An 11,937-nucleotide genomic window follows, 5' to 3' on the forward strand; every position below is an offset into this window, starting at 1 on the left:
ATAATATATAAATGCAAGTTGTATGCAAAGACTCAAAAAATCAAGCATATTGCAAAACAACTTGTAGAAATGTGAGCAACAATATGCAGTGCAATGACACTTATGTCACCAAGGTACCGTCAAAATGTTATCGTTTTTCTTTATTTCCCATTACACCTCAGTGCAGTGCCAGGGTCCATCGCTGGGGTGGAAGGAGTTTGCTCAGTCATAGAGCTCCTTAGCCTTGGGGGTTTGGTCATTTGACCATGGAAGCATTTGTGTTTAGATGATCCACATGTGCTGAGGGTCTCCTTGCTAAAGGCAGAAGGATCTTCTTTGGTTGAACTTCCAAAGGTTGAACAAAGCAGCAGTGTAAACACCACATTCAATGAATTGCAGTAATTTGATTTATAAAGGTGTAGACATTTCTTCCTCAGTGCTTTGCTGTCTTGTCCCAGTCCTTTACCTGTGGACAAATCCAACTCAGCCAATTACCACTGAATGAGTATACTATTGATCTGCAGTAAAGTGATGGAATGTGTCATCAATAGTGCTCAATAACCTGCTCACTCAAGCTTGGGCTCTGTCAGGGCCACTCAATTCCTGACCTCATTATAAAGTATTATAGATAATTTGTAATCAGCCTGCTCAGAGGTGTTGTTATAGTCTGGAGCAGGTAGGACTTGAGTTCAATCTCTTCACACTTACATTCATGATTCTCTGACACTTTACATTGATTCTGCAATTTTGGGTCTCCTGGCCCTAGCCATCGCCTCTTCACAATGGATGTGCAATCCCCCTAAACGTCCATCCCATCAGGATGGTCTGAAGGCTTTCTAGCTCATCCTTGAAAAGCAGTCTAAGCGGTATCCGCTCACCACTGACCTCCTGGTTAATCTCATTCTCGTATTGAACAACTTCTCCTTTAATTTGCCTCACTTTCTCAAAACTAATTATGTGGCTATGGGTACTCATATGGCTGCCAGTTATGCCTCTCTGTTTGTGGGTTATGTGGTACATTCTTTGTTCCAGTCTAATTGGGGCCCCCACCTATAACTCTGTCTCTCCAATAATTTAAAGATATTATTGATATCACTTCCTACTCTTGACCAAAATTTTAAAACTTAGTTTTGCTTTCAATTTCCATCCTTCTTTCTCCTTCGCCTGCCCCACGTATGGTTCTTCCTTTCCCTTCCTTCATTGTTTCCATTTCTGAAGATAGGCTGGCAACAATATCTATTACAGGTCCACCAACTCCCACAGTTAGCTTGACTACACTTCCTCACACCCTACTTTCTGCAGGGATTCAATTCCATTCTCCTGGTTTCCCTGACTCCGTTGCAGCTGTTCCGACAATGCCACACTCCACTGGGCTGCTTCTGATATGTCCTCCTTCTCCTCCTTCAGAGAACACACCCAATCTCACCCTACCCCTACCATTGTGGTTGACAAGGCTCTGAACAGTGTCTGGCTGGTTTCTTGCAAATATGCCCTCACCCCTCCCCCTCCTTCCCTGAACATTGATAGGGCTCCACTTCTCCTTACATTCCACCCCACCAATTTCCACATTCAAAGGATCATTTGCCACCATTTGCAGCAGCTCCAGCAGGATACAACCAACAAACCCATCTTCCCCTCCCCTCCACTGTCAGCATTCCACAGGGACCATTCCCTCTGTGAAACCTTGGACCACTCCTCTATCATCCCTAATGCTTCCTTACTCCCCATACTACCTTCCCATGCAGTCACGGAAGGTATTACACTTTGCCCATTTTCCTTCACCCGCCTCACTGCCCAAATACACAAACCAAGCTTCCAGGTGAAGATGTGTTTCAGTTGTCCTTCTTTCAATCTAGTCACTGCATTCACTGCTCACAATGCGGCCTCCCTTCCATTGGCAAGACCAAACACAGACTGGGTGACCATTTTGCAGAACACCTCCAGTTCTATCTGTAGAAATGAGCCTGACCTCCAGTTGTTTGCTATTTGAATAAACAACTTCACTGTCTCTCTAACATTTCCTAGCCTTTTGGATCATCAGCCATGCCTTGTTGACTTTGCTGTCTACAGAGTGAACCCATTTCCCCCTTTCCACACCAATCGTTTACACCCATTTTTACATCTCTAGTTCTCCTTTACCACCATTAGCACTCCCGTTCTCTTTTGCTTTGAGCACCTCCATCATCTATTGCACTCAGTCCTCCTTCTCCCCCTCTGGCCCCAGTGTTTTTTCAGCCCCTTTCAGTTCTGGAGAAGAACCATATCAGACTGGAAATGTTAACTCTGTCTCTCTCTCCGCAGATGCTGAGTTTTGTCCACTACTTTCTGTTTTTATTTCAAGCGTCCAGCAAGCCATAGGATATTGATTTTAATTGACTTTTAATTGCCCTCTGGGGATGTGTAGTTAATGATGCCAACATTCCATGAAAGAATATAAAAAGAAAAAAAATCTTGGAATTCCTGATATATATAGTAATTTTTTGTGTGCTTCTTTCCTTTGTTGCTGAATTTGATGACCATCTTAAGTAGTTGCTTGTCTCAGTGCTGATCAGGATTTCCATTTCCAATGGTCTTTGAATGGGGATCAAGCCCAACGAGCTTTGCCTTATATATGAACAATGCACAACTAACCCAGTGGATCTTCCATGACCACCTCTAATTATGTATTCTTGACAAGCTCTGGGCCTGATCCTGCTCAATTAGTGGTGGAAATCCCAGCCCTGCTGCAGTGATGAATGGGCCTTCAGTAACTGGATAAAGGGGATGTTTATTTTTGCTTGGCAGAAATTCACCCAATGCTGGAAATGACTCTGATGGTACAGCAGCAGCCAGAATCAGTAAAATGCTGCTTTCAGGAGAAGCTGTCACAATGCACAAATGTGCATATGCACTTGGGGGTGGAGGCTGCAATTTCAGACGTATGTCTTCCGTTTGTAAAAACCACTCTCAAATCATAAAGATGAAGTTTATAATAAAAGTGGGCACTAGTCTATGAAACTCTGAAATAGTGTAATCGTTTTGACGTGAATCTTTCTCCTTGCTTCACTTACTTAGCTATAGCTTCAGGGAATGGCAAAAGGGAGAGGTGCCTTTTACATGGACTTAAAGAAATGGATGCAGTACAAAAGAAGGCCATTTGGCCCTTTGTGTTCATGCCCGTTCTCTGCAACAGCAGCTCACCCCCTCCAACTCCCCCTGTATTTTTCCTATAGCCCTTGAAAAGCAATCCTCCTAATAATTAACAAATTCTCCTTTGAAGGCCTCGTTTCAATCTTTTGCTACCAGACTCTTGGACAGAGCACTCCAGACCCTAAACACGCTGTTAAAATGTCTTCCTAGTTGTCTCTTTTTCAAATCATCTTAAGTCCATGACCCCTGTGTTGGGGAAAAAGAGATTTTCTTTATGGTTATTAATGTGGTTGTAAAAGTCACAATTTTATAATTTGACGTAACACGAAACTGGAAACCCTAGTACAGGGAGTCCACATTTAACATTTAGCATTGTTTTGCCTTAACGGTGTTAAGTAATTGAGGTGCACAGCCTCAAAGAGCATCTAGAGATCCATTTTAAAGGTGTTGATTGTGCACCTGACCCCATTGGTGCCACAGTGACATCACCACTCCAGACAGACTCGTGGTCTCTTCTCATGTCACACTGCTGCCCAAGGTCTGCATGGGGAACTCACATTCAGCAGGGCCCAGACCCCACCAACGCCAGCTGTAAAGCCCATACGATAACCACCAGCTGATAGCATTAGCCTGAGAGGCCTGGTTACCACAAAGAATGCCAGCTCCCCCAAACGCCTCCTGACATTGTCTGCCCAGATATGATGCAGTCACGTCTCCTGACATTTTTTATTTATTCTTTTGTGGGATGCGGGCATCGCTGGCTGGCCAGTATTTATTGCCTGTCTCTAGTTGCCTTTGAGAAGGCAGTAATGAGTTGCCTTCTTGAACTGCTGCAGTCCACCTGCTGTGGGTTGACCCATAATGCCAGGAGTTTGACCCAGTGATATTGAATGAGCGGAGATACATTTCCGAGTGGCTTGAACTTGAATGTGGTGGCGTTCCCTTATATCTGCTGTCGTTGTCCTTCTAGAAGTGGTGGTGGGCTTGGAAGGTGCTGTCTAAGGATCTTTGGTGAATTTCTGCAGTGCATCTTGTAGGTAATACACACTGCTTCCACTGAGTATTGGTGGTGAAGAGAGTGGATGCTTGTGGATGTGCTGCCAATCAAGCGGGCTGCTTTGTCCTGGATGGGGTCAAGATTCTTGACTGTTATGTGGGCTGCACTCATCCAGGCAAGTGGGGTGTATACCATCCAACTCCTGACTTGTAAATTTTGGACAGGCTTTGGGGAGGCAGGAGGCGTGTTACTCGTCATAGCCTTTGACCTGCTCATGTAGCCACTGTGTTTAAGTAGTGAGTCCAGGTGAGCCTCTGGTCAATGATAAACCCCAGGATGTTGACAGTGGGTGATTCAGTGATGGTAACACCATTGAATATAAAGGAGTGGTGGTTAGATTGTCTCTTATTGGTGATGGTCATAGCCTGGCATTTGTGGGGTGTGAATGTTACTTGCCACTTGTCAGCCCAAGCCTGGATATTGGCCAGATCTTGTTGCATTTGGACACAGTGTGCTTCAGTAGCTGAGGAGTTATGAATGGTGCTGAATAGTGCACAATCAATCATCGGCGAACATCCTCACTTCTGACCTTATGACAGAGGGAAGGTCATTGATGAAGCAGCTGAGGATGGTTAGGGCTAGGACACTAACCTGAGGAACTCCTGCAGGGATGCCCTGAAGCTGAGACGACCATCTTCCTATGTGTCAGGTATGAGTCTAACCACCAGGAAGTTTGTTCCCAGATTCCCATGGATTCCTGTTTTGCCAGGGCTCCTTGATGCCACACTTGGTCGAATCCAGCCTTGATGTCAAGGGCTGTCACTCTTACCTCACTTCTGGAATTCAGCTCTTTTGTGCATGTTTTAACCAGGGCTGTAACGAGGTCAGGAGCTGAGTGGCCCTGGCAGAACCTAAACTGGGCATCGCTGAGCAGGTGCTGCTTGATAGCACTGTTGATGACGTCTTCCATCACTTTACTGAAGATCGAGAGGAGACTGATGGGGTGGTAACTGGCTGAGTTGGATTTGTCCTGCTTTTTATGTACAGGACATATCTGAGCAATTTTCCACATTGCTAGGTGGATGCCGGTGTTGTAACTGTACTGGAAGAGCTTGGCTAGGGGAGTGGTAAGTTCTGGAGCACAAATCTTCAGTACTATTGCCAGAAATGTTGTCAGGGCCCACAGCAGTGTCCAGTGTCTCCAATCATTTCTTGATATCACGTGGAGTGAATTGAATGGGCTCAAGATCGGTATCTGTAATGCTGGGGACCACTGAAGGAGACCGAGGTGGATCATCTACTCGGCACTTCTGGCTGAAGATTGCTGCGAAAGCTTCAGCCTTATTTTTTTCACTGATATGCTGGGTTCTTTCATCATTGAGGTTGGGGATATTTGTGGAGCCTCCTCCTCCAGTGAGTTGCTTAATCATCCACCATCAGTCACAATTGGAGTGGCAGGACTGCAGAGCTTAGATCCGATCCATTGGTTGTGGGATTGCTTAGCTGTCTCTATCACTTGATGCTTATGCTGTTTGACATGTAAGTAGTCCTGTATGGTGGCTTCACCAGGTTGACGCTTTATCTTCAAATATGCCTGCTGCTGCTCCTGGCATGCCCTCCTGCACTCTCTATTGAAACTATCCATCAGATCCCTAATAAGTGGCGAGGGTCCTATTTTGATGTATTACCATCTTCATTTTTACATCACCACCTCCCCGCCATTAAGTTTCCCCATTCTCCTACTTGTCGCATAGAAACAAGACAGCGTCAATCCCCAACACGGTCAGCTTGGTAGCCTGGCAATTCCAGCTCACTGCTTGCTCCTCCGGTCCTTCATCCACCAGCAACATCTCAGGGCATGTTCCATGGGCAGTGAAAGCACGCACCATCTCCTCCAGTAGGACCTCTAGGTCCCTGCTGACAAAACGGGTGCCAATTTTCCCAACATTTCTGGGGCAATGGACAGGAACATGCAAGGCATGCCAGTGGACTGCCAGTGCTTGACTGGGTGCAGGGCAGGACTTTAAAGGATGGCACCAATGCCAGAAATCCCAGGAAGTACTGGCAGTCGCTAATACTGCCATCTGAAGTGAGTGAGAGAATATGACAAATAGAGAGCCGGAGAAGTGTGGTACATGGGTAATAAGTTGAGCTTGGGAAGATAACATAAGAAAATCCACTAGGGTTCATGGTTAGAAACCTTCCATCAAACTTGCCAAAACAGACACTTCGCCAATTTCCGGTCAAATTTAGCCCTTTGATTCTGACGGGTTCTAGCAGGTGTTCCATACTTTATCTGACTTAGTTAACTACAAATTAACATTTCATATTTCAGACAAATAAGAGAATTTTATTCTCCTGCAATGTTTTTTCCAGTTTCTGAAATTCATAACATTTCTTTATTTCCCTTACATATCCAGGTTCAGTTGGCTACGAAACAATTTACAGCAAAGAAGAATGGAAAAGGTACTAGATTTAGAAAACAGAGAGTAAGACTGTACTAGATTTAGAAAAACAGAGAGTAAGACTCTAATCCAAAGGCTGGGTCAGTTCATATGTTCATGATTGAGTTTGATAGATTTTTGTCAAGTAAGGTTACAAAGGAGGATGGATCAAAGGCAGGAGAATGCAATAGGTTCAGCTCAGTCATGATCTAATTGAATCCTGGATGGAACATATTCAAGAAGTAGCTTCATAAAGCACCACAGAAGGAGACCATTCATGTCTGTGCCTGCTGTCTGCAATAGCAAATCAGCTAGTCCTCACTCTACCTGCAGCCCTGAAATTTCTCTCTTTAGGCACTTAACCTTCCAAAAGGTTCATTTTGAAGGTGATAGATTAATCTGTCTCCATGACATAGAGAGGAACTCAGTGAAATTACAGTCACCAGAGAAGCAGTACTAAGTCATCTGATAGAGTTTCAGTCTGATAAGTCCAGATGGACTTCATCCCAAGGTTTTAAAAGAGTTGATTGGTGGTTTACATCCTTTGTTTGAAACATAAGGAAACATTTCCCCATTTGAAATAAGTTAATCAGAACTTCCAGTGGTCTGATTCTCTTTTTCAATATTAGAAAAAGAAAAGTGAATTGAGACTGACAGCCCTTGACATCAAGGCCACTTTTGACAGGGTGCAGCATCAAGGAGCCCTGGCAAAACTGGAATCAATGGGTATCAAGGGGCAAACTCTCCGCTTGTTGGAGTCATACCTGGCACATAGGAAGATGGTTGTAGTTGCTGAAAGTCAGCTCAGTGCCAGGACATCTCTGCAGGAATTCCTCATAGCAGTGTCCTAGGCAAACCATCTTTAGCTGCTTCATCAATGACCTTCCCTCCATCATAAGGTCAGAAGTGGGGATGTTCACCGATGATTGCACAATGTTCAGCATAATTTGCAACTCCTCAGATACTGAAATAGTCCATGTTCAATTGCAATAAGACCTGGACAATGCCTAGGCTTAGTCTAACAAGTGGCAAGTAACATTCTTGCCACACATATGCCAGGCAATAACCACCATCCTTGGTAATCAATAGTGTTACCATCACTGAATCCTATAGTCCCCACGATCAACATCCTGGGCATTGCCATTGACCAGAAATTCAACTGGACTCGCCATGCAAATACAATGGCTCCAAGAGCAGATCAGAGGCTAGGAATACTGCAGTGAGTAACTCACCTAACTCCCCAGAATCTGTCCACCATCTACAAGGCACAAGTCAGGGATGTGATGGAATACTCCCCACTTGCTTGGATGAGTGCAGCTCCAAGAATACCCAAGAAGTTTGATACCATCCAAGACAAAACAGCCTGCTTGACTGGGACAACATCCACAAGAATCCACTCTGTCCACCTCCTGTGCTCAGTAGCAGCAGTGTGTACTGACTACAAGTTGCACAGCAGAATTTCACCAAACATCCTTAGTCAGCATCTTCCAAACTCACACCCACTTCCATCCAGAACGTCAAGGCAGCTACATGGGAACATCACCATCTGCAAGTTCTCTTCCAAGCCACTCACCATTCTGATTTGGAAAATATATCTCCGTTCCTTCACTGCCTCTGGGTCAAAATCCTAGAATTCTCTTCCCAAGGGCATTGTGGATCAACCTACAGTACAGACTGCAGTGGTGCAAGAAGGCAGCTCACCACCAACTTCAAGGGCATGGGCAATAAAAATGCTGGCCAGCCACTGATGCCCACACGTCACGAATGAATAAATAAAATTGTCATTATTCTCCTGAACCACTTTTTAAAACATTCTAAGGAAACATGTTTATTTTGTAGAACTACTACAGGTTTAATATGTACAGCCTTTGCGGATGCCTATCTTTCTGAAAATTCCTTACACGTTTCTACTACTCCAATCAGTTCCCCATTTAACATTCAGCAATTGACATTGGTATGTTCAGTCTTCTGACAATGCCATTAAGGTACAGATCCATTCTCCTGCCTTTGATTCATCTCCGTTTGTAATCTTACCTGACAAAAATCTGTCAAACTCAATCACGAACATTTCAATTGACCCAGAGTTTTGGGGTAGAGTGCTCCGATTTCCTGTTTTTTTGTATGAATACTACTTTTTTGTTTCATTCTTGAAGTGTCTGAGCTAGATTACCCCTGTTGAAGAAATGGTTTCTTTCTAACCATCCTATGGACCATAGTCTGGGGCTTGAATTTAGATTTTGTGTCGCTATGGAAAATAGTAAACATAGACCAGAATCAAATATTCTAAGTTGGGTTAAGATTCACTTTATTAAACTGAGATATGATTTGGCAGAAGTGAACTGGAATCAGCTCCTTGAAAGGGGATGATGTAGTGGGATGCATTCAAGGGGAAAATAGATAGGGCTCATAATTAACACAAATGTTCCCCACCTAGACAAATGATGAGACTTCAAAATCTGGATGTCCTTAAATGTGAAAGAGGATACAGTGTGGGAACAGGAACAAACAAGAAGCTTACTTCAGATACTGAGAGCTTAAAACTGCAGAAAGCATATAGGCATATATGAAGTGCAGGACTAAAATTAAAAAAAATGAAATTATTAAAGCAAAGAGAGGGAATGAAATAATGTTCGTAGTAAATTCAAAGGAATTCCAAAGATGTTTTATCAATATATAAAAAGGAGAGGAGTCACAAACAGAATCATTTAATTATAGCTATAATGTCAGGTAGATAACATAATTAAGAACCAGACTGAATGGTAAAGATTCAGGAACAAAGAGTAAAAATAAATAAGTATAGCTGTAGGAGAGTATGAAAAGAGATTATCAGTTAGCACAAAATGAAATCCATTGTTCCACACCGAGTGCTGTCTGTGGATGCGCAGAGGTTAAATGGAGTTTTGATTGTGACGGAGCTCTGAAGAGAGGAAAGATGTGTTGCTCTCCTTTTCTAGCTTCCAGCAAATAACTTTCACTTTGGTATGAGGAAGAAGCTGATTCTGGGTAACTGGTCAGCCATTCTATACATTCTAATTGTAATAAATGGTTTTAATGTTATGGTTTTAATGTTATGGTATAGCAGGTCAGTTTGGCCAAGTGGAATCTACCTCCTCAACTATATGGAAAGTCTTGGATGCATCATGGTTCTAGATGACCATATTTTCACAAATAATAAGATGATTTAAAGGCACAAATAGAGACAGATTGGTATGATCGAATTGCCAATTATAGAAACATGGCTATAGGGTGAAAATATTGGGAACTGAATATTTAAGGATATTTGACATTTAAGGAGAAGCAAAAAGAAAAATGTCGTGGTGTTGCACTGATAATAAGGGATGGGATCAGTATATTTTTAAGAGGAAGATCTCAGATTATAAGAAGAAAATATAGAATCACTTGTGGGGTTAACAAACAGCAAGTGACAGCAAATGTTGGTGGGAGCTCTTTATGGCCCATCAAATAGTACTAGTAGTGTGGGGCATGTTATTCCTTAGGAGACTGAAGATGCATATAACATGGGTTGTATAGTATTCTTGGGTGACTCCAATCTGTTTAAAGACTGGGTAACCTTAGTGAGCACTGTTGATATGGAGGATGAATTCTGGAATGTCATAGAGGTGGTGGTTTTTATTTGTTCACATGGCTGTCAATGGCTAGACCATTATTTATTGGCCAGCACTAATTTGCCCAGAAGACTGTTAAGAGTCAACCATATTGCTGTGGGTCTGAAATCACAGGTAAGGACAGCAGCTTTCCTTCCATAAACAATATTAGACATTTCTGAAGCACATTTTCTGGAGCAATATCTTGGAGAACTAATGAGAGAACAGGTTATTTTAGACCTAGTATTCTGTAATAGGAAATGGCTAATTAATAATCCTTTGTTTTAAAAAAAAAGCCTTCTAGGGATGCAGGCAGGTCCAGCAAACTGATAAAGGAAGGGTGAAAAGAACATGAACATAAACCAGAAAAAAAAACGTTAAAAATTTGTTACAGCTTCTATAGTTATGTAAAAAAAAAGTTTGACTCAGACAAATGAGAGTCTATTTCAGGCAGTCAGGGAATTTATAAATGTGAAATGAAAAAGTGGCTGAGATCCAAGGAGCCAAGGAGAATGAGGAATTGAAGCAGATTAATTTTAGTAAGATGATTGTGTTGATGAAATTCATTAGAATGAAAAGTTGATAAATCACTACAGCAGACTAGTCCACATCTCAGAGTGTTATAAGAGTGTTTTTTTTAATCTCCCTTTTCACTCCTGGGCCAGCATTTGTTGCCCCATCCCTAGTTGCCCTTGAGAAGGTGGAGGTGGTGGACTGCCTTCTTGAACTGCTGCAGTCCGTGTGCTAGCAAGATAATGAATACATTGATGACGACCTTCCAAAATTGTATAGATTCTGGAACAGCTATTCTACAATGGAAGATAAGAAATGATATCTCATGATTTAAAAAGAGAGGAAGAGAGAAGTGGGAAACTAGAGACCTCTTAGCTTTTCATCATAAGACCATAAGACACAGGAGCAGATGTAGGGCATTTGGCACATTGTGTCTGTCAAACATTTATACCATTCAATGAGATCATGGCTAATCTGATAATCATCAATTCCCAACCCTACTTTATCCCTATAACCTTCAACTCCTATACTGATTTTAAAAATTTTTTTATCAGCTTCAAAATATATTTAATGACCCAAACTCAACAGCCCTCTGTGGTAAAGAATTTCACAGATTCACTACCCTCAGACAAGAAATTCCACTTAAACGGGCAATTCCTTACTCTGAGATTATCCCCTTTGTCCTAGAATCAAAACAACCTTTCTGCATCTACCTTCTTAAAGCCTCTGAGAATCTTATGTTTCAATAAGGTGGTTCTAAATTCATTCTTCTATACTTCAATGAATACTACTTAACCTTTCCACTTAGTAAACGCCCTGTATTCCCAGAATCAACCTGGTGAACCTTCTCTGGACTGCCTCCAATGCTAGTATATCTTTCCTTAGATAAAAGGGCCCAAACTGTTCACTGTATGCTAGGTGTTGACTGACTAGTGCCTTGTATAATTTTAGTAAGAGCTCCCTATTTTTTATACTCTATTCCCTACAGTCTATGTAGTAACGTACAGCCTATTCATATCATTTGTAAACTTTACAACCACAATACATTATGCCATGAGAAATAGTAGGAACTGCAGATGCTGGAGAATCTGAGATAACAAGGTATAGAGCTGGATGAACGCAGCAGGCCAAGCAGCATCAGAGAAGCAGGAAAGCTGACATTTCGGGCCTCGACCCTTCTTCTTTCTGAAAAAGGGTCGAGGTCCGAAACATCAGCTTTCCTGCCTCTGATGCTGCTTGGCCTGCTGTGTTCATCCAGCTCTACACCTTG

This window comes from Rhincodon typus, chromosome 3 (assembly GCF_021869965.1).
Source record: "Rhincodon typus isolate 14 chromosome 3, sRhiTyp1.1, whole genome shotgun sequence".
NCBI lineage: Eukaryota > Metazoa > Chordata > Chondrichthyes > Orectolobiformes > Rhincodontidae > Rhincodon > Rhincodon typus.